Consider the following 22,256-nt stretch of genomic DNA (forward strand, 5'->3'; position numbering starts at 1 on the left):
GTTGTGGCGTAGAGGTTAACAAATCCGACTAGGAACCATGAGGTTGTGGGTTCGGTCCCTGCCCTTGCTCAGTGGGTTAACGATCCGGCGTTGCCGTGAGCTGTGGTGTAGGTTGCAGACGCAGCTCGGATCCCGCGTTGCTGTGGCTCTGGCGTAGGCCGGTGGCTACAGCTCCGATTCGACCCCTAGCCTGGGAACCTCCATATGCCGCAGGAGTGGCCCAAGAAATAGCAACAATAACAACAACAACAACAACAAAAAGACAAAAGACAAAAAATAAATAAATAAAAATTTAAAAAAATTAAAAAATAAAAAAAATTGACCCTATATGAGGCCGTAGAATGAGGCTCAGCAAACTTAAAGAGTTGGTCTCACACAGGTGGCACTTCTGACCAAGACGCAGCTAAATTAAAAGTCAGGAATAAAATTGACTTTAATAATTTTCTGTGTTTGGAAATTTAAAATATTTCCAGAGTTCCCTTGTGGCACAGTGGGTTAAGGATCCAGCATCATCACTGCAGGGGCTCAGGTCACTGCTGTGGTGCGGGTTCGATCCCTGGCCAGGGAAATTCCACATGCCCTGGGACCGGCCAAAAAAAAATTTCTGAAACACTCAGGCATTAAGGAAGAAATCACAATAAAAGAAAAGAAAATAGAAACTTGGAGCTAAGCAAAAAGTGAAAATAGCCCATGTGAAGACAGGTGAGACATGGAGGAAGTGAGACTTCTAGGTAAGCTTATAGGCTTATATTTAAAAGGAGATAATCTGAAAATTAAAGTTATTTATCCAACCTAAAAAGTTAGAACAAGAAAAAGAGTAGGAATAAAGTAAAAAGAAAGAGCTAATCATAAGAATAAAAAAAAGCAGACGTTTCTAAAATAGAAAACAAAGCTACGAAGACAGACTTAACAGGACCCAAGTTGGTTCTCTGAAATCCTTAATAAACTGGATAAGCCTTTGATAAGACTGATCAGAAAAATAAAGAATTGGATAAACCTTTGGTGAGACTGATCAGGAAAATAAAGTATTGGATAAACTTTTGGTGAGATTGATCGGAAAAATAAAGGACAGAACAGCAGAGTGGGTGGGTTGGGGCCAGGGGAGAAGAGAAGAGAAATAAATGAATAATATTGGGAATGAAAAGGAGACACAGCTACAGACCCAGAAGAAAGTTTTGTTTTTTGTGGGGTTTTTTTTGTCTTTTGTCTTTTTAGGGCCGCACCCTGTGGCATATGGAGCTTCCTAGGCTTGGAGTCTAATCGAAGCTGTAGCCACTGGCCTACACCACAGCCACAGCAACACTAGATCCAAGCAGCGTCTGCAACCCACACCACAGCTCACGGCAACACCGGGTCCTTAACCCAGTGAGCGAGGCCCGGGATCAAACCCACAACCTCATGGTTCCTAGTGGGATTTGTTTCCCCTGTGCCACGACAGGAGCTCCAGAAAGATTTTTTTTAAAAGAAAAGAAGTTTGTGATCCAACCACATTATAAAGCAACTATATTTCAATAAGCAAAGAAGTTTATAATCTAGTATATATACATACTGGTATATATATGTGGATAGTTCTCTAACTGAGAAATTGAGCAGTAACCTTGCACCACCACCCAAATAAAACAAACAAACAGACAAACCCAGACCAGGGTGTTTTACAGATGAGCTCCACTAAGCTCTAAAGAAACAGATGATCCCAACTTTACGTGAACTCCCCCACAGAGCGGGGTGGAAGGGGACCCTCCCCAGCTTCTCTGGGAATCCTTTGTGACCACGTCATGTCCGGGTTTTGCGGAGCCTGAAGTTTATTCAACTGGGGAGACCATCCGAAAAAAGGATGCAAATTTTATACGAAAATTCAAAATTGGCCTCAAAGTAGATTTTTTTTTTTTTTGTCTTTTGTCTTTTTGTTGTTGTTGTTGTCGTTGTTGCTATTTCTTGGGCCGTTGAGAACGAGACACAAAATCACAGGAAATGACAAATCGTATACAGCTGACACATATTATGCACATTACAAAATCCAGAAAGTACTGTTTTTTATTAATCAACTGCTTGAATCTTCTGCAGCAGTTTCTCCCTGCATCTTTTGATTGACTGTATCTGTGGTTGTTGATCATTTAGAAATGTCTCTTTTTAGTGCCGCACCTCCTTAGAATGTCAGGCATTTTTCGGAAGTCAAAGCTCTGGAAAACCTGGCTGGAGCTTCTTTCTCAGAGAAGCGATGTGCCGAGAAGCAACCGCCACTAGGCTGCCCCAGCTCTGGGCATCTCGGGCCTGGCCTCTCCTCCATCCCCGCGGTTTTGGTGACCGGTGCCAGAGGACAAATTCACGTCCCTTCATGTCCTGATGGCAGGAAGGGAGTCCAGCCAGAAGCGAGTCTTTCCTGAAGCCAGCCCCCCACCTGCTCAGCCAGCGATAACCACATGGGACCTGGCTGCGGGACACACAAACACATCTCACTAAGTGAAAGAATTCTCAGCTCAGCTTCTGCTTAAGCCGGACCCCTGCGTGCCTGTGGTCGCTCTGACACATCACAACAAGAGGCAGTGACAGGGAGTTCCCGCTGTGGCTCAGCTGTCATGAACCCGATTGTATCCATGAGGATGTGGTTTGATCCTTGGCCTCGCTCAGCAGGTTAGGGATCTGGCGTGGCTGTGAGCTGTGGTGTAGAGGGGCAGCTGCAGCTCCAATTTGACCCTTAGTCTGGGAACTTCCATGTGCCTTAGGTGCACCATTAAAAGAAGGGGAAAAAAAAAAAAAGAGGCAGTGATGGAAGGTCGTCGGGGGGTGGGGGGGGAGGGCCGGGGAACAACGAAAGAGACCGTGTCCTAAAGAACCACTGCTAACATAGCTTACACTTCCGTGTCCTCAAAAATCAGTGGCCTGTGAGGACATTGCTGGGCTCCTGCTCCCGTCTGGGTTTTGAAAGGGACCCTCACAAGACAGTGACCCTAAAGCCTTTGAGGACAAGTGTGAGGAAGGGAAGTCGAGGGCGACGTGAGACAGGAACGTTGCCGAACAGCCTCATTTAGGGACACGGTTGCAAAGGTCCTAAATAAAATAGCAGCAGGTGGGACACACGGGTCTGCGGCGATAACACAAAAGCGGTTAATATTGGAAGAAGCTGTAAACGTCATTCACCATGTTCCGTCTGGTGAGAAACACTATGTGATGCGTGACTCATAGAAGCAGAAAAAGCCTTTGGTAAAATTCCACCCCCGTTCACGATCTGAAAAAAAACCTCATCAAAAGAAATCGTTTGAAATATTCGTATGCTGATTAAGGGTATTACTGCAATCTGACATTAAATGATATTTCTTAGGGTGAAATACTGAACCATTGAGATCAGAAATAAGAGACGCTGCCATCACAATGGGTGCCAATTACTTAAAACGTTCACTGAAGGTCCTAGCGGGGAGAGAGGAAAAAGGAATCAAAGCTTTAAGGATTAAAAAAGAAATACAATGATTACGATTTGTACTGATATGATTATCTTTGAACAGAATTCAAAATCTACAGAACAAATTATTAGAAACAATGAGTGTTTAGCAAGGTGGCTGGATAAAAGAAATCAGTGTTAAAAAGCCGACTAGATTCTCTAACAGCCACAAATAGGTCGGGGGTGGGGTGGGGAGATACTGTTTACAATAGGAGTAAAAGGTATAAGGGACTTGGGATAAACCTCACAAAAATAAGCAAGACGTATGTGGAGAAAAGTGCAAAAACGTATTGAAAGACGTTAAAGAAGATGTAGATAAATGAAGCCATAAATTCGTGGGTAGGAAATCGCAGGTCTGTTCTCTGCAAACTGAGCCAGAGACACAATGGATTCGATTTCTTTTCTTTTTTAGGATCTTGACAAGATGGTTCTAAAATTTCTATGAAAGAGCAAAGGTGTCAGAAACTGAAGAAACATAAGAGTTGGGGGCGTGTGGTAGCAGACATCAAGATTTATAGAAAGCTGGAGTCATTGTAGCATTACATACTCGGTGACGAGATAAACAAATTGACCAGAAAGGTAGAATTGAGAGCTGGGATAGGATCTCATGAAGCTTATGAGCTTGATGTGTGGCAGGACTGCTGATCTCGGGAAAGGGAAGGCTATTCAATGCAGGGGGCTGGGATGATGGGTGAGCCACACGGAAAATGGAAGGAAATTCTACCCCCTCCTCAACACCACCCCCCGAGCCAAGCCCAGTCTGGATAAAAGTGTACATTGCAAAGTGCTGCAACTTTGAGCAGAAAATGTGGACGCCCGTCTCGATACCTCAGGACAGAGAAAGGTTTCCTAAACAAGATGCAGGAAGCATTACCCCTGGAAGCCCCGATAATCAATGCATTAGCATTAGGAACTTCCGTTACTCGAAAGACCCCATCAAGGGAATGAGAAGGAAAACCACAAACCGGGGGCACCTGCAGCCCACATAACCGGCCAAAGATTCATGTTCATGATATGTAAAGAAGCCCCACACATCTTAGGGAAGAGACAGCATCATGGGAAAACAGGCACAAGACACAGCCAGTATCTTACAGAGGAGGAGACCGCACGGTAAATGAAACCAGGGGGAGACATTCACACCCATCCATCGTCAGGACCAGGGACATCAGGCCCAGCAAGGTAACACTGACACTCCCGAGATGAGCCGAACGTGCAGAGTCCCAAAACAGCAAGTACGGGGGATGGTGAGCGGGGACGTTGCCGGGGGAGCGTGATGGGGATAACTGCTGTCTAAGACAGCCCTTGTAAATGAACTCTATAAAATGTACAGCACGAGACCCGGGGCCTGCAGACCTTTCCTGTGACTCACAGCTAGAAATCCGTCTCACCTCAACACCCAGGGTGTCCAAACGCACACACGTGCACACGCCCATGCACGTAATGGAAGCAGAGGCTTCAGGAAACAGCGTGGGTTCTCGCCCTGAGATATCCTTGCTCTTCTGGCTGGTGCTCTCTTGTAGAATGGGGAACAATGTTGACAGTTTAAGGAGGAGGCTTATATCCCCCCCCAGCATTTATGGCACGAAGAGTTCCTGGGCCAGGGATCAAACCTGCACCACAGTAGCGACCCAAGCTGTTGCCATGACCATGCTGGATCCTTAACCCACTGAGCCACCGGGGAACTCCAGTAGGTTTTTTTTTTTTTAATCCAGTTAAAAAAAAACTCAGACTTCTATTTTTATGTTTTAACACTTCCATATATATATATATATATTTGGTAACCAGAGCTATATAACAGGTATGGGGAGACATTGTGCCTTGTTTCAACACTTTAGCTCATTTCAGGCTGAAAGATAATGGCTTTACCTTATTATGTTGAAGTAAAATCAGGATTTCTCTAACAACAACAGCAAAAGAATACACGGATGACAACTCACAGATAGGGGCCTCTAATGTGATTGCCTAACCCATTAATAGACCACAACTCAGATTTTATAACTCTTGCACATGTGCCCCCAGTGACAAGGATGAGAATGCTTGTAAAAGCCTTGCCTGAAATAGACCAAAACTGAAAACAAATGGAAGAGACCAAAGAATAGAGAAGTATTTTACTTTTGGAATTTTACATGTTGGAATATTACATAGCTATAAAAAATGCATGCACTGCGGCCAAGGACACGCACACACAACTTAGAAACATAATGAGTGACAAAAGTGCAGAAGAACAAGAACAGCACATGATAACTTTTCTGGAACTCAGGAATAAGCACCAAAAGGAGTTCCCTTCGTGGCGCAGCAGTTAACGAACCTGATTAGGATCCATGAGGATGTGGGTTCAATCTCTGGCCTTGCTCAGTGGGTTAAGGACCTGGCGTTGTCGTGAGTTGTGGTGTAGGCTCGGATCCTGGCATTGCTGTGACTGTGGTATAGGCTCGCAACTGTAGCTCCGATTTGACCCCTAGCCTGGGAACTTCCTTATGCTGTAGGGGGGCGGCCCTAAAAAGCAAAAAATTAAAAAAAAAAAAAGTAAGCACCAAAAAATACATTCAGGGCAGGCATACCCTGAAAAAAGTAAGGAACAGGTGAACACAAAATTTAGGAAGGGAAGGGATATAGGCAGATAAAGACACTGGCAGTGCTCTGGTTCCTGGAGTGAGCGATGGATTCAGAGGTGTCCCTTTTATGTTACACTTCAGAGGATACATATTTTGTAGTTATCAACGATTATGTGATTAAAATGTACATTTGAGTAAGTCACTCTCCTATTTAAAACCGTTTCCATCTCCAAGTCCTACAAAATCCAGCCTTTGCCTCTGTTGCTCCTCTCATTGCCTCTCCGCACCAAGCATTTCCCACCCACTACCCCACGGTCCAGTTTCCATCGTGCCAGCGCTGCAGGCTGATGTGCGCCTTCCCCCCACTCATGCTCCCCAGTGCAGTGGCCTCTGCAGATGAGGTCGTGAGGATGGGGCCCCCAGGATGGGGTTAGTGCCCTCAGAGGAAGAGAAAGCCTTCCGCCCCCTCTCTCGCTGATGCGAGGATACAGCAAGACGACAAACAGGAAACGGCCCTCAGCAGACATGCCATTTACTGGCGCCTTGATCCTGGGCCTCCAGGCTCCAGAAGTGTGAGAAGTACGGGTCCATGGTTTCGGCTGCCTGGTCAGTGGTATCTGTTCCAGCAGACTAAGACTCCCAGCTTGTGCTCGCCCCAGGACCTTTGCACGGCAGTTCCGCATCCCAGGAATGCTCTTTTTGGACCTTCCAGCTCCTCCCTATCCTTCAGCTCCAGGGTCCCCTCTTTAGTGAGAACTCCCCTGCCCCGATATTGTCTCAAGTTGGGCCCTGCAGTGCCCCCTGGAGCCGGCTGCCCCCTTCACTGCCTCCTTAGAGAACAATGGAGGTTCTGGGCACCATCTCCCCAGCACCGATGGAAGCCCACGCAGATCGGGGCACTTGGCCATCGCACACCTCTTCTGTGAACTCTGGGAGGGCTGGGACACCTCCGTCTTGCTCAGCTTATCTGCCGACCTGGTGCCATTCCTGCCAGGGTCACACACCAACACTGGCCCCCGGGACCAGCCACATAAACTGCAGGGCCCAGCGCGTATGGAAAAGCAGGGCCCCGTTCACAGAGTGCCAAGAATTTCAGGCCAGTGAGAGCATCTTTACACCCCAGGCAGGGCCCTTCTGAGCACAGGGCCCTGTGTAAACACCCAGCCCGCAGCCCACAGGCCCCCCCCACAGACTGCGTGAAGGAGCTGCAGCCTCGGGAAGACACGGCAGGGCCCTCGAAGTCCCACTGTGTGGCCTAACCACACATGTGCCAGCCGCCGTGCAGAAGGCATGCCTCTCGGTGGGGGGGGACAGGCGGGGGCCTCTGTGCTTCCCCAACACCCGGCACACACCTTTTCTCAGCCCCCTCTGCCGGGGCTCCTTGAAGGCGGGACCCTGGCCATCCTGCCCGTGGCTGCAGCCCACGCTGGACCTGGCAGATGCAGGTGGAAACGGGTGAGGTGGCTTTGGGTGGGATGCTGGTGCTTCACCCTAGAAGCTTAGTTTCTGCATCTGAGCAATGGGTTCGGAGGCCTGCTGGGTGGAGGTCCTGCCTGTGTCAGACATGCAGAAAAAGCTCCAGCCCCGTGTGTGCTTCCTGCTGTGACACCAAACAGGAAATGCAGGGCTGTGGTGCCACACACAGCCAAGGGGGCCCCAGGTGCCTCGGCACTGACGGGGCCTGCAGTCGAGCAGGGGTGCTGCCTCCCTGGCCTCCCCCAGCCTCAGCAGAAACCAGGATGCCCAGCTCGGGGGTCAGTGCTTGTGTGACCGTGGGCACTTCTGTTTCCCATTCCGGGGCCAGAGGCTGAAGCAGCCACATGGCTCATCCCCGGGGCTGGGGGAGGAGGTGGGGGTGGTGGCGAGCTGAGCACGGGGCCGGCCACGCTGCGGGCTGCAGCCAGGCTCGTGCTTTATGAATATTTTTATGAGTGGATGAGGGCGAGGGGCATTTCTATTCAGTCCTGCGGGCCCCGAGGTTAATGAGTTCAGGTTGGTTTTCTGAATCCTGAAAAGAGATGTTGGTAGATACAATTACTGCTTTTATTTAGCAATAATCTGTTCCCAACCCCGGGTCAGACGTGGGAGGGGGTGCGGGGAGGAAAAAACCTATTGTGTCCCCGAGGGGTTCACAGCCCTGGCTGGGAGCCAGAGCCCAGACACATGGTCATTGTCGGCGGGGAGGGGAGGTGGGTGCGGTGGGGGGGGGACACACGGGGCAGGTGCTCTGCTGGGTGCAGCGGACAGCCGGTCCTGCCCTCTGACGGTGGATGGGGACAGCGTTCACATAAGCTCAGGGATGAAATTGCTCAACACGTGCCGAGAGCATGAGGGGTGAAGAGGCAAACAGGCGAGGAGGGCTCCCTGAGGCTGGGGGTCCAGGGGCATGTGGGGAAGCGAGAGGCGGGGGGAGTAAACTGAGGCAGGAGAACAGCATGTGCAAAGGCCCTGAGCGTGACTGAGCTGGCCCCAGGCAGGAGAAGACAGAAAGGAGCTGGGGCAGGAGCTCTGCCTCTGGGATGGGGTGTGGGGGCGCCCACAGGCCAGGGACGCTGCCTGGGTGGAGCAGGCCCCAAGGGAACATATCCAGGGACATAGGGGCCCCAGAGGTACTGTGAGCAGATGCAGCTGAGGGAGCACGGGGTTTGCTAGGGAGGGAGGGTTGGAGAGGCAGGGGACCCCTCGGCCGGCTGGGTAAGGATGGGTTAGGCCTGAGTTGCATGGGGCAGGGGTGCAGGCGGGAGCTTCATATGCATCATTAATAAGCTCTTATCTGCTGCTGAGGGACGAAAATGTAGGCTATATGAACTCTGTGAAAAACAGAAGTCACTATGGGAATTTGCAAGTGTGTGTTATGACGTCTGAACTCGAAGACCTGGTTGCTCAGAGGTCCTCCGGGGAGTGAGACTGCGGGGGAGTTTCAGGAAGGTCGAGGAGAGTTTTAGATTCACAGAAGAGTTGGGGAGGTAGTTCCGGGAGCCACAATCCCCACCATCCCTGCCATCCCCAGCTCCACCATGCCCCCACCCCCCCATCCCCCATCCCCCCATCCCCCATCCCCGCCATCCCCCCATCCCCCCACCCCCACCCCCCATCCCCCCATCCCTGCCATCCCTGCCATCCCCCATCCCCCATCCCCCCATCCCCCCCATCTAGACCGTCTTCGCTGGCCGCATTTCCCGTTGTTAGCGTTTAACTCCAGCGCGGTACGCTTATTGCAATTACCGAACCAATCTTGGTATATCGTTATTCACTAAAGTCCACACTTTATTCCAATTTTCTTAGTTTTTAGCAGAAGTCCCTTTTCTGAGAAATGGGATTTAAAATTAAATTGAAAAACTAAAATTCAGTGTAGTTATTAGAAAACTTTTGCGTTTTGGAATAACCTGAGTCAGCGCCTGTCTTTTGCAACTGTAAACTTTATAAACCCCAATACGGATTGAGTAGTTCTTTCTTTCTTCTTCTTTTTTTTTTTTTTAATGGCTGCACCTGAGGCATATGGAAGTTTCCCAGGCCAGGGATTGAACCCGAGACTCCACAGCAACCCAAGGGGCTGCAGTCAGATTTTTAACTCTAGGCTGAGTGTTTCTGATGGAAATTTTATGTCCAAAATGGGATGTGCTCTCCGGGTATAGCACACGCCAGATTTTGAATATTATCGCACATTGCTTCAAAAATAATGTGAACTCAATAATTTTAAAATATTGATTGATAACATTTTGGATCTCTTGGGTTAAATAAATATATCCTTAAATATGAATCAAAGTACATAGTTATATAATTTCACCTCACTCTCTTTACTTTTTAAAAGTGTGGCTACTAGAAAATTTAGAATCACGTATGTGTTTGGCATTTAATTTCCATTGGCTGGTGCTGATTTGAGCGGCAGAACCCTGTGGAAAGACGAGGGGGGATGTTTGGTGAGGAAGGAGGGTGTCTGGAGCGGGGAGAGGCTGGCTGGGCTGGGTTGACGGGACCTCCGGGAAGCTGGCAGGGAGGAGGGGAGGGTGGCATGGGCTTGGAGGCGGGCAGGCCCAGAAGGAGCCCCCAAGCCTGGATATCCTGGAGAGGCGGGTGGTGGGCAGGGGCCAGCAGCGGCCCACCCCGAGGGGGTTGTCGGATCCCGGTGGGGACACGGGAGGCCTGGCCAGCAGTGCCGACAGCTCAGGGGGCCTCTGGAGGGTGGAACAAGGGAACTCGGGGGCCGAGCCTGGCCGGTGTGCGATCCGATGGCCATAGTCCCTCCCAAATCGCCGCCAATCCAGAGCAGATGGGGGGACCCATCAGGGGCCAGTGGGGGTGGGGGGTGGGGGCTGCTGGCGGAGGCAGGCGGGGAGCAGGGCTGGGTGTCCAGCTCTGGGCGGCCCTGAGGACACTGGACCCGTTGTGACTCGCTCTGTGCGGTTCCTGGGGTGGCTGAAACAACAGAAATGGGTCCTCTTAGGCTCTGGAAGCTGGATGTCCCAGAGCAAGGTGCGGGCAGGGTCGGTTCCTTCTGAGGCCGCTCCCCTTGGCCTGCAGACAGCCGTCTTCCCCGTGAGCCTGTCTTCAAGTTTGTCCTTTTCACGAGGACCCCGGTCACGCTGGATCAGGATCCCCCCAGTGACCCCATCTTAACGCCATCTCTCTGTAAAGACCCTTTTTCTACCAATAAGGTCACGTTTCAAGGTTCTGGGGGTTATGCCTGCATCGTACGAATTTTTTTGGAGGGGGGTGGGGTGGGGGATCCCATTTAACTTTAACATGCCGGAGCTCCTGCTGTGGCACAATCGGATCGGTGTCGTCTTGGGAGCCCCTGGGACGCGGGTTTGATCCCCAGCCCTGCACAGTGGATTAGGAATCTGGTGTTGCCACAGCTGTGGCTTAGGTCGCGACTGTGGCTCTGATCTGATCCCTGGCCCGGGAGCTCCAGATGCCACGAGGCATCTCCTCAAAAAAAAAACCAAGACAAAAACAACCCAAAAACCTGCCCAAGCTCACATCGCTGGCAGAGGCAGAGCCCTGTCCAACCTCTATTAATATATTCTCAACAGTAAGAAATAATGCAGGGGAGCAAATTCCCCTTTGGTCCACGCTCCAATCCTTCCCCCTTCTCAGTAGCCATCCTTACTAGCAGTCTGTGCTGTCTTTTCAGACTTTTTTTTTTTTTTAATCGGTGGAATATACATAAATACGTGTTGGTGGTGGTGGCGGGGGGGGGGGCGGAGGGTTTTTAAAATAAAATGTTAAGTCCCCTTTATGGTGACAAACCCAGCTAATGAACATGATGTTTCGAAATAGAGGCGGCCTTTGTGCTAATATGGTGTCCTTTGTCTCATCTGCAATGGAAAAGTCCCTTGTTTCAAAAAAAAAAAAAATACATTATTAAGAGGCCTTACAACACCAACCGCATTTTCCAGTTCAATAGTGTCCAAAACCAGCCAAGCAGAGACAATGGAAACCGGCTTGCAAAGTGTGCAGCTCAGTAATGAAATTTGTTCGGGGCTGCATGATCATCAGGCCTCGTGTAGGCTGGGGGTGGCGCTGCTGAAATTTCAGCCCCTGAAATGAACCCCTTCGGTAATTGGGGCCCTATTAGAGGATGCTTAAGTGCGGCTTCAGATATTGCGTTCCTGATTACCAAGGATGTAATTTCTCGAAGGGAAAAAGGACTCCGTTAATATCCTTGGTTATCCTGCATCAGCCCTTGTGGAAGAGGACCGGCCTCTGGTCTAGTGGGGGCTGACAGGACACACGGGAAGAGGGCCTCGAGGGGCCAGCAGGGATGGAGATGGAGGGATTTTAAGGGGGTGCGGCTGAACTGGCCCCCCGAGTTCCGTCTGGGTGTGGAGACCGGCCACGCCCACCTTCTGCCCCCGGGTGGACCTGACCTCCACCTGCATGTAGCCTCGCTGGTGGCAGGTCCTAAGCTGGTGCTGCTTTTAGATCATGCCTCCCCCTCCCCAGCTGAAGCCCTTGTTCCTGGGCGCCTCCCCACACACCTGGCGCCTCCTGCTGGATGGTCGCCTCCAGCCAGCGGCCGTGGCCCTGTCCTGGCTGAGGCTGTGGCCCATCTCACAGGGCTGTCCCTTTTGGGGGGGGCTCCTCTTCATCGCCTGTCCACTGGGGAGGCCGGGCCCCCCTCGGCTGCAGAGCCCTCGACCCCTCATCTCCTCCATCTGCTTGACTGCTCAGGACCACTTTTGGGTGCTGGTCACCCAGCCAGGAGGATGTTTGTCTGTCTCCCGCGGTTTGGGCCGGGATGTCTGCCCTGCGCGGCAGAGTCCCCCAGGCCCGGGCCTGGTGCCTGGTGGCTCGGCCCCCGCCTCGGCTGCGAGCTCTGTCTACACAGCTCAGGTGGGCCTGCCTTTCCGCCAGGGAGGGAGGGGCAGGCGTGCCCTTTCTGAAAGTCACACATCACTTCTGCTCCCAAGCCGGGGGGCCACGCCAGCTGCCGGGGAAGCTGCGGGAGGCTGTGCCGTCCTGGCGCGGCCACGCGCCCAGGAGGGGGTAAGGGTTCTGGAACCGAGAGGAGGGAGATGAGGACTGGGAGGTGTCCTGGCTGACCACAGCCTGGCCACACCCGCCGCCGCTGTCTGGAGGGCTTTTCTCCCGCAAAAGCCCCGGCCCTCTGCTTCCTCCGTCTGTCTGTCGTGCTGCCAGCCTTCCAGGAGGCTAGACCTCGGCAATTTGGCTTCTTAAGGGTCCGTTGCCGGGCCCACCTGCCTTGACCTTGCGAGCTGCTGGAGGCAAGTCCCCAGACATGCATGGGGACCAGCTCTGCCCCCGGACAAGCTGGGTCCCCTCCTCCTGGGTTTCCCTGCTGAGCCTTCGCTGGCCCGGCCCCAACCTCTCCCGCTCCGGGGGTGACAGCCCAGCCCCGCCTCCTCCATCACTGAGTCAGTGGGCCCCCACGTTCTCAGCATACACAACCCGGGTGCGTGGGGTCCCTTTAGGCTCCAGGGCACCCCTCCCCTGGCCCAGACACCCCCCCCGCCGCCGCTAGCTCCTCTCCCAAGTTCCATCCCCTCTCTGCTTCTCTGGTACCTTCTCCGGCTCCCTTTCTCTGGCCTTCTCTGAAATAGCCAAGCCATCTCGACGCGCTCTCCCAGCCTCCCATGCCAACTGGCAAGACCTCAATTCCCCATCTATCCTTTCAACACATGTCTTGCTACTATGGACCCATCATTTCATCTCACACCAACATTTTTTAAAAAAAAAAAAATCTAATATTTTAGCTTTTAAATAAAGATGGCGCCTAGTTAAAAAACAGCAACAAACACAACCCCCAGCCCCACCAACACGTGGTCCTTGCAGGCTGTCAGAGGGATCTTGGTGTGACGTGGATCCAAGTGTGTCCCTCCTGGGTGGGGCTCCAAGCTCCCCACTGGCTTCAGGACAGAGCCCAGGCTCAGGGCCAGGCTGGAGGCCACGTGCCCTTGTCCATCTGTCTACCTCTTACTCAGCCTCGCGGAGCACGGATAGCATTTGTCTCTTGTAGAGTGAACAACCTACCCAACGGTACATGGTGACATGACCCGCCGGTCTCCACCCCCGCCCAGGTCCCGTCTCCCCCTAATGTCAGACCACACCTGCAGGAGTCATCTCTCTACCCCCTGTGGTGAGATGAACTGTGGCCTCCCTAAATATACCGTCAAGTCCTAACTCCTGGTGCCTGTGAGAGTGATCTTGGAAATGGGTTTGGCAGAGGTCATCGGGTTGAGACGAGGTCATACGGTGAAGGTGGGCCCCCATCTCATGACGGAGTCCTTAGAAGAAGGGAGAAACTTGGACACAGACACAGGGGACACAGGGAAGATGCCGTGTAAAGATGGAGTCAGAGGCTGGAGGGATGTGGCCACAGGCCAAGGATACCTGGAGCCACCAGAGGCTGGAAGAGGCAGGCAGCTCTGGTGGAGCCTTGGAGGCGCCCGTACATTGATTGGCCTTGCGGCTTCCAGGACTATGAAAGAATACATTTCTGCTGTTTTAAGCCCCCCATTTTGTGGCGTTTTGTATGGCAGCCACCAGAGACCCCTGCAGCCCCACGTCCGGCCCACTGACAGGTCCTGACCCTTCTGCCTCCAGGCATATCCGGAAATAGTGCCCCCTCGCTCCAGCCCCACCAGTGCCACCCAGCTTTCCTTGCTGCCTCCCTATGATCCATGCTCCATCCAGCAGCCAGAGAGCCTCTCTGAACCCTGAGCCGGCCCCTGGCTCCCCAGAGCCCTCAGACTTGACCACAGCCTCCCCCCTCCCCGAGCTCTCCACGAGAGAGCTCCCTCCTCTGCCGGCCTCTCTGACCATCTTCTGCACCAGACATCCTGCTTTTCCTCCAGTTTCTTCAAAGCAGCTTCTGTCTTAGGGTCCGCATGCCCGCCGAGCCCCTGCTCAGGTCCCTTTCACCCCAGATCGTCACATGGCTGGCGCCTTTCCATCGTTTACATGCAAGCGTCAGTGTCACCTTCCGGGGGGGGGTGTGTGTGACATCTCTAGGGACATCTCATCTGGCCACCCCACCTCCCCAGTCACTCTTCACCTCACAGCGCTCTAGCTACCAGTCATTTTCTCATTTATTTACTTGTTTCTTATTTGTCTCTGCCCCCCACCCCAACTCTACCACCCAACTGGAATACAGGCCCCACGAGGGCCAGGCCAGGCGCATCTTGGTCCTTAACGATGTCCCCGAGATGTAGCACAGCGCCTGGCACATCGTGGGCACCCACGGACCACCCCTCCAAGAATTGGGTACTTGAATGGAGAAATGTTTCCATCATTGAGCTGAAATGGTATGAAGTTATCTGAAAACATAGTCAACGCCTGCTCATTCATTTCGTTCTTCCAAATTAGAATTTAGAGGAGAGAGCGCGAAGTTTATATTTAAGTGGTAAAAGAAGAATGTACTGAGCAAATTAGCTATGTAAACAGGGCGTCTGTTCACCCTCTTAATCACCAACTCCAGCAGCTCTGGCCCCAAACACTTTGAGAAGCACTCTGGTGGTGAATATGCAAATCCCAAGTGGTCCCCTGTTGAAGCCCTTCCAGGATGCTGGAAGCGCAGGATCCTAGCCTCTCCTCTCCCCCGGGCTCCTGTCTGCAGGGATAACGGATGCCCAGGATGGGCCTGAGCTTAGCTCGTCATGTCTAACCTGGCACTCAGACTTTGCTGGAAGTTGGACCTCCCCTAACCACCACTGGTGGCAGATATGGCTAATAAATTCCTGAATTGCCTCCAACAGGTGTTTACAGCCCCTGAAAGTGTGAGATGGGTTACTAGGGAAATGCAGCCAGTTAGTCACAAGCTTATAAACGTCTCTGAGATTTCAATGGCTCCTTTTGGTTGATGCCCACCCCCCCCCCCCCCCGCCTCCGCAAAAGGCGGATGAAATGCAACAGTATCGCAAGAGCGTAGGAGAAAAAACACAAGTCCAAACATTAGCTGTAAAGGCCTAGGTGCTCTCACTCCCTGGCAGGTTGGTTTTCCTCTCAGTAACTGCGGGCTGCTGTTCGGGAAGCCAGAGCCCATCAGAATTTGGTTAAAGCTGATGGGCCAAACAGTAGACTTAAGTTTCAAACTATCTAGAAACCACACCCAACCACGAAGAACACATGTGAAAACCACGCTAATTGTACATTTTAAGGAACAAGTACTTTCATTTTGCTGTGGTCCCTGGTAATTCCAAGCTAAATAAGTCTATGTCTTGCTCTCTGTTTTTGCACGTATTTGGGGGAAAGGGGAGGGTTGGGTGTGAGTTAATGCTTTGCTTCCTCTTTTCTGTGTAATTTGATATTGAGGCTTGGGGAGGGCTGCTCAGATTTTATAATGCCCGTTGAGCACTGGGGGTACAGCTATTTGCCTGGCCTGAGATTCACCCCCCAGGTGGAGGGGAGGCACCTGATTAACAAGTGCTCCAGGATGAGAGTCAATAAGGGAAACTTTGCTGTTTGCAGAGAAAGGGCGCATGGAGCCTAGGAGGGCAAGCCCAGCACCGTCCATGGAAGTCTTGCTTCAAGCCAAAGAGGACTTGAGAAGGGGGTGGGGGGGCAGGGATGCCTCAGGGCAGAGGCTCCCCTGCTAATGGGACCAACAGGTGGCACAGTGAAGCTCCCTGGCATTGGTGAAGGATCCATCCTCCCCAGTCCCTCCATGTGATGGGCAGAGGGTCTCCGGGCCCCTGGGCTCATGTGGAGACACTCTTGGTATGTTAGGATCCCCAGGAGCTGTGCGTTCTGGGCTTACTGGGCCCAATATCTCGCATGCTGAGCAAACAGGAGCCCACCAGGGTGCACCCTCCCAGGCCCCTGCCGCTTCAGAAGCATCCTGGTTCGGTGGCCTCCATGTCCTCGGGTGTGAAATGGCAATAACAGCAGTACCCAAATCACAAGGCAATTGTAAAGAAATAACATCATGCTCCCATGGCGCTTAACAAAAGCAGGTTTCCGGAGGACGTTGGCTATGGCTGGTATCAAGCCAGCCACAGCTGTGGGTCTGGCTTCAGCTATTAGGACTCCAGTTCCCTCTTCTCAAGTCTGGCCTGCTTGACTGGAGACAGGGCACCTTGGGCATCCCCTTCTCGTTGTAGTAGGGAGGGTGCAGGACCCTGTCTAAAGATCTGAATGGCTGGGACACTGTTATTCCTCAAATCAATACCGGAACACCAGCCGGCCTAAGCGCATCTCTGCTGCCCAGGAGAGATGGTGCCTTTGGGGGGCCAATCCCACTTTTGACACCAGAACCCAACCCTGCAACCCAGCCCCAGCCTCCATGACTTCTCCAAGCAGCCTCTCCTGCTGAGATCCTAGTAAGCCTGGGGGAGTGCAAATCTGGAGACTGCAAACCCAGCCCCATTCCTTGGAATCCCCAGCCCCCGATGGAATGGAGTGGGCCCTTCAGATACAGCGGTAGGTGTTATGGGCTCAGCTGCATCGTCCAGAAAGATATGCTCAAGTCCTAACCCCCCTGCCCCCCGCCCCGTACCTTAGAGCCTGAGCCTTTTTTAGAAGTAGGCGCATTACAGGTGTAAACAGTTAAAATGAGGTCGTAGTGGAATAGAGTGGGCCCTACTCCAAGATGTCCAGTCACCTTATAAGAAGAGGAGAAGACGGCCACAAGAGGCAGAGACGGCGGCGATGCATTGAAAGTTAAGGAACGCGTGGACTGTCAGCAAACGCCAGAAGCTACAGGAGGCAAGGAAGCTTGTCCGCTATAGGCTTCAGAGAAAGCACGGCCCTGTTGACACCTCGATTTCTGATTTCTAGAACAGTGGGATGGTAGCTTTCTGCTGTCTGAAGGCACCTGGTTGGTGGTACCTTGTACAATAGGCCTGGGAAACAAATGCAGGTGTCCCCAACCCTACTGCCTGAAATGCAGGCACCGCCCACCCTCCAGATGGGCCCTTTGGATACGCGGCCAGGCAGAGGCTGCCCAAGGTCCCACAGGCCTTTGCCGGCAGGAACCCGGGCCTCTGCCTCCCCTCCGACCACTGACTCTGTGCAACCGCCCCTTCTGACCCTTCCTCCCCAGCCACATTCCTGATGTCCCAGAATGCCCTGCAGCCTCCCCCGCCCCCAAGGAGCATCCTCCCAAGATTGGACCCTCAGGGTTGTGTCCTGTTGCCTTAGTGACATTGTGGGTGACATCACCAGGCCCTTGTGACACGCCTGGTGCTGTGCTGAACTTCCCACAGGGACAGTAAGACCTGCTTCTCACAGCAGCCCCCTGGGGCTCGTTTCACAGAGGAGGAAACTGAGGCAGGGAAGGAATCAATGTTTGCAGAGCGGCGGAGCAGCTGGAATTTGAATGTGGGAAGCGGAATTCCGGAGCCCTGGCCAGCCCTGCAGTCTTTGCAGATGAACTATTAGAGCCTTCTCTCCTCAAGAGTTCGCAGATTGACATTTAGTTGGGGGCCGAAACAGCTCTTCTTGTTGGCAGGTCTGAGGTCCCGGCCTGTATCTTCCTTGCAAGATGCCCAGGCCCTGCTCTAAACCCCACTTCCTTCAAACAGGCAGCAGGGCAGGGAGGGCTTTCCTGATGGGGCACTCGAGGCATGAGGCCTGGGGGGCCCACAAATCTCAGCCCCTGGGCCTGCCGGCTGGCTGCCCTCGGGTGTGTGGTCTTGCCTTCTGAAAAGGGCGCCCGTCACCTAGGTAGTCGCCAGAATCAAAAGGCGCATCCCGGATGATGTGTTTGGCACAGCGCGTGGGCTGTGTCTCTCTCACACTTGGGCCCCATATGTGGTCATTTGTGGTGAGAATATCCAGCCACCTGGGCTCCTCTTGGGTAAAAAAATGCACATGAGCTTAAAACTCATAGCAAATGTTTCCACAGAATAAGTGTGAGGGAGACAAGGAAAAATTAGTAATCCCCCCCTTTTTTTAATTTTTAGGGTCACAACCATGGCATATGGAATTTCCCAGGCCAGCAGTCCATTCGGAGCCACAGTTGCTGGCCTACACCACAGCCACAGCAACACCAGATCCTTAACCCGGGGAGGCCAGGGATCGAACCTGCAACCTCATGGTTCCTAGTCAGATTCGTTTCCTCTGTGCCACAACAGGAATTCCAGTAAATCCTTTTTTAGGAAGTTTGGGTGAACAAACAGCAAGCTGGGAAAATTTGCAGTGCAACCAGGAGACAGCTCCTTCTGTCTATATAAAGAGCACAAATGAATCAATCAGAAGAAAAGATTTGGTAAAAAGTCCAACATAAAAATGGGCAAAAGATATGACCAGACACTTCACAGGAAAATCAGTGAAAGGAGGATTACAAATAGAAGTTCCTCTTTGCTGATAATTAAAAGAATGCAAATCTAAACAACGAAGTGTTGCCAAGGTTTTAAAAGAATGATAACGACAAGGGTTCTCGAGGATATAGGAAACCATTGCTCTCATAGGCCGTGCGGGGGTGGGGGGGTGACCGGTGCAACCCGTTCAGAAGGACGGCGAGTGAACAAGAAGGTGGCAGGGCTAGGATGGGACCCGGATCTGCTCAGTTCCTAAGATGCTGCTTCAAGCCCTCTGCAGCATACCAAACCTGTTCTGGATGCAGCCAAGCCCAGCTGACCTCCCTGCGCACAGGTGGAGGTCCTGGCTGGGCATCAGCCCTGCTCCCCCTTGTCTGAGTGCCCAGGGGACCACTGGCCGCCCTTCCCGCTGGGAGGACTGCCATTCTCTGGGACATCCCGTTCACCGTGGCGCCTGCACTCCCCGCTCGGTTGTGCTCTCAGGTTTCACCCACTTTCCCTTATCAGAGTTTCTTAGACACTCAATATGCTCAGGGGCTGGCTTTGCCCAAAGAGCTTGTGAAACCCATTCTTGTTGGAGGAACAATCACCCCTGCCACCGCCCCTTCTCATGGCCACCGCCAGCGCCAACTTCAAAGTCGGTCGCTTCCCTGGGGTCCCCCAGCTCAGCTTCGTGGTCCTCAAGTTCAAATTGGCTCGGTGGCCTCCCTTCCTCTGCCCTGGACGGTTGATCTTCATTTTCCAGACTGACTTGGGCAGCGAAGGACTCAGTCGAGGAGGTCTTATCAGGGGCTCATTCTGGCTTACAGCTTCCATGAACATAGTGAACCTGCAAGCCACGCCCACACGGCTCTTCATGTGTAGCTTCTTCTTACTGGTTTACCATCCAGATGGTTTTGAAATCAAGGTTATGAGCCGGTTATTTTGAATGTGGCGCTTATAGCCGCATTTAGAACATAAGAGGAACAGCTGGTCACGAGGATCCGTCGACAACAGGTGCCTCGCCAAGCGGCGAGTTGTTTCTGTTCAAAATTTTCTTTGTTTTAAACTAACAAATACAACGAACTTCTTTGCAGAACAGATCCTGACTCACAGACTTTGAAAAACTTAGGGTTTCCAAATGAGACAGCTTGGGGGCTGGGGAGATGCTTGGAGGGTTTGGGATGAAGATGCTATAAAATTGGGTTGTGATGATTGTTGTACAACTATAAATGTAATAAAATTCATTGAGCAATTTTTTAAAAAAGAAAATAAAATAACTAATACAATTACTGAGCTCTATTCACATTTGATTTCCAGATGAGTGTACTTAAGTTAATTTTCTCCCCAGTTTTTAGCCTCAGTTTTGAAACAGAGCCCCACATCAACAACTCATTTATCATGGAATGGCCTGTGATTTTGTCCTAGTTAATCTGTCGCTAAATGGTAACTTGCCATTGCAAAGTATATGGCTCAAGATAAAAGCAGGACTGAAATTAGAAAAAAAAAAAATACAAATGAGAGAGAGAGGGGAAAAAAAAGAAGCCGTGGTTTCTCATTTTCCCCCTCAAGCATAAATTGTTGAGTAAGGAGATTTTTAAAAGCCAGAAATTGCTGTGGAGCAAACCAAAGCTGGAAGCCGCCACACTGGCGCAAGACACAGCTGGCGCTGGAGGGTTCGCTGCCACAGGAAGCTAACCGCGCTCACCCACCGCCTGGCTCCTGTCACCCCCAAAGGGACATTTTCCGAGGCAAGAGGGAAGGAGGACAAAATGGGAAAGATCAGCGTCCAAATTGGAAACTACCCCAACTGAGCTGCTTTTCTTGGGGCGCCACCATGCCTTTGATTTCCTGAGGGCTCAGAGCACGAATAACAAAATCCCTCTAGACCTGGTGATTTTGACGGATGCATCAGAAAAGCTACCCGTTGAATATGATCTGTCCACACCCGTGGACCTCGAGGGGGGGATCTGGCAGGAACCGGAGACATTTGGGACTGTTGTAACTGGGAGGTGGTGTTGATACTGGCACGTGGTGGGGGAGGCCAGGGAGCTGTGAAACATCCCACAGAGCCCCGCGCAGCCCCCTGGCCGAGAAGGACCTGGACCACAACATCCACCGCGCTGAGGCTGAAACGCCTGGGGTGTGTGTGTGTGTGTGTGTGTGTGTGTGTGTGTGTGTGTGTGTGTGTCGTGGTGGAGCCACTGGTGTGCCTTCTATGCTGACGTTTCCTGGACCCGGAGACACGGAGTCCAGGCTTGCCTGGGCTCGGCTGCCTACATGATCTCAGGATCTGCAGGATTATCAGGATTCTGGTCCTTCTTTAAAGCGACGGGATCTTGCTGCCTGGTGATGCAGCCCAGGGTGAAAAGGACTTTTGACAAAAGGTTCCAGGGACATGGTGCCCGGCTTAGAGCGGGACCTCTCTGGCAGCCGGAACGGGCTGTCACCCCGAGGAGCGTGTGTCTGAATGAGGCCCCCATGCCTGGACCCAATCCTGGCTTCTCTCCTGAGGTCTCCTGGGTGAAGCGGCAGGGCTCTGGAGAGTGAGCCTGAGGCTGCCCTTGCAGTGATTTTACTGGCAGGACGAGGGCCGTGGGGCCTGCCAAGGACAACAGCTCCACGCTGGGCCCGAGCCTGCAGCTTTCGGGGTGATGTGTTTACTGCCCTGGGCTGCCCCAGCCCCGCAGGGTGGACCGGCGAGGAGGGGTGGGGACAGCGCCCTCTTTCTCCCCTTCCCAGCGCCGTGCCCCCCAGGGAAAGTGCACAGACTTGTTGCTCAGCCACCCCCCCCCTTTCCTTACACTCTTACTGGCCCCTCTCACCACGGGCAAGGATGCCGTGGCCTATCTGGGCCCTGAGGGAGGCCCCCTGGGCAGTGCCCCACCAAGCGACCTCTCACCCGAGCCCCGAGACAGATGCCCCTCTTGGCGGATGTCTCTGCGGCCTTTCAAGCAACTAACACACCCTCCCTCGACCTCCCTACAACCCCGTTCATCTCTTCCCCGCACAAATTGCTTTGAAATGTGGGCTCGTGGGGAAGAGGGTGGTTGAAGAGCATCTGTAGGCAGACCCGTTCGCAGAGCGTGGCGGGGCCTGGGCAGCACGCTGGCTTCTCCTGCTCTCCTTGTAATCCTCAGACAGAGGTGGGGAGCAGGCGAGCCCATCTGACAGATGAGGAAGTTGAGGCCAAGGGAGCTGATGGACATGCTTGGCCAAGGCCACCCGGGCTGCGGGGAAGCTGATCTGGGCTTCTGAGCCCGTGGTCTGACTTCAGGGCCAGGATGTGTCACCCTTTACACGTGAGGGTGCTTGGGGCTGGGTCCGGGGCTGGGCACACGTCCACCACTGTGGCTCTCGTTGTCATTTTTGCCAGCAGTGGCACAGAGTGATCGCCTGTCTTTGTGGAGAGTTTTGTCCATACCCACCCCTAAGAAGAGTTAGTCCTGGAGGCGGCACTGGCTCCTCTCCCAGGGGATCCCTGGTTCCTTGACTCCCCGCCCCAGGCCTGCTGCAGCAGTTAGGGCACCAGAAGTTAGGGGAGGGCCTCGGAACACCAGCTCT

The 22,256-nt window shown here is 52.7% G+C and overlaps 1 protein-coding gene across 1 annotated transcript in view; it reads right to left on the minus strand.

Annotated features, from left to right (window-relative positions):
• APCDD1L (APC down-regulated 1 like) overlaps positions 1-22,256 on the minus strand; it is a 52,997-nt gene that overhangs the window by 27,515 nt on the left and 3,226 nt on the right. The window lies entirely within an intron of this gene.

The sequence above is a fragment of the Sus scrofa genome, chromosome 17 (genome assembly GCF_054392235.1).
Source record: "Sus scrofa isolate SSC_HxYL_T2T_F1_AM1 chromosome 17, Sscrofa_HxYL_maternal_Yorkshire_Landrace_v2.0, whole genome shotgun sequence".
NCBI lineage: Eukaryota > Metazoa > Chordata > Mammalia > Artiodactyla > Suidae > Sus > Sus scrofa.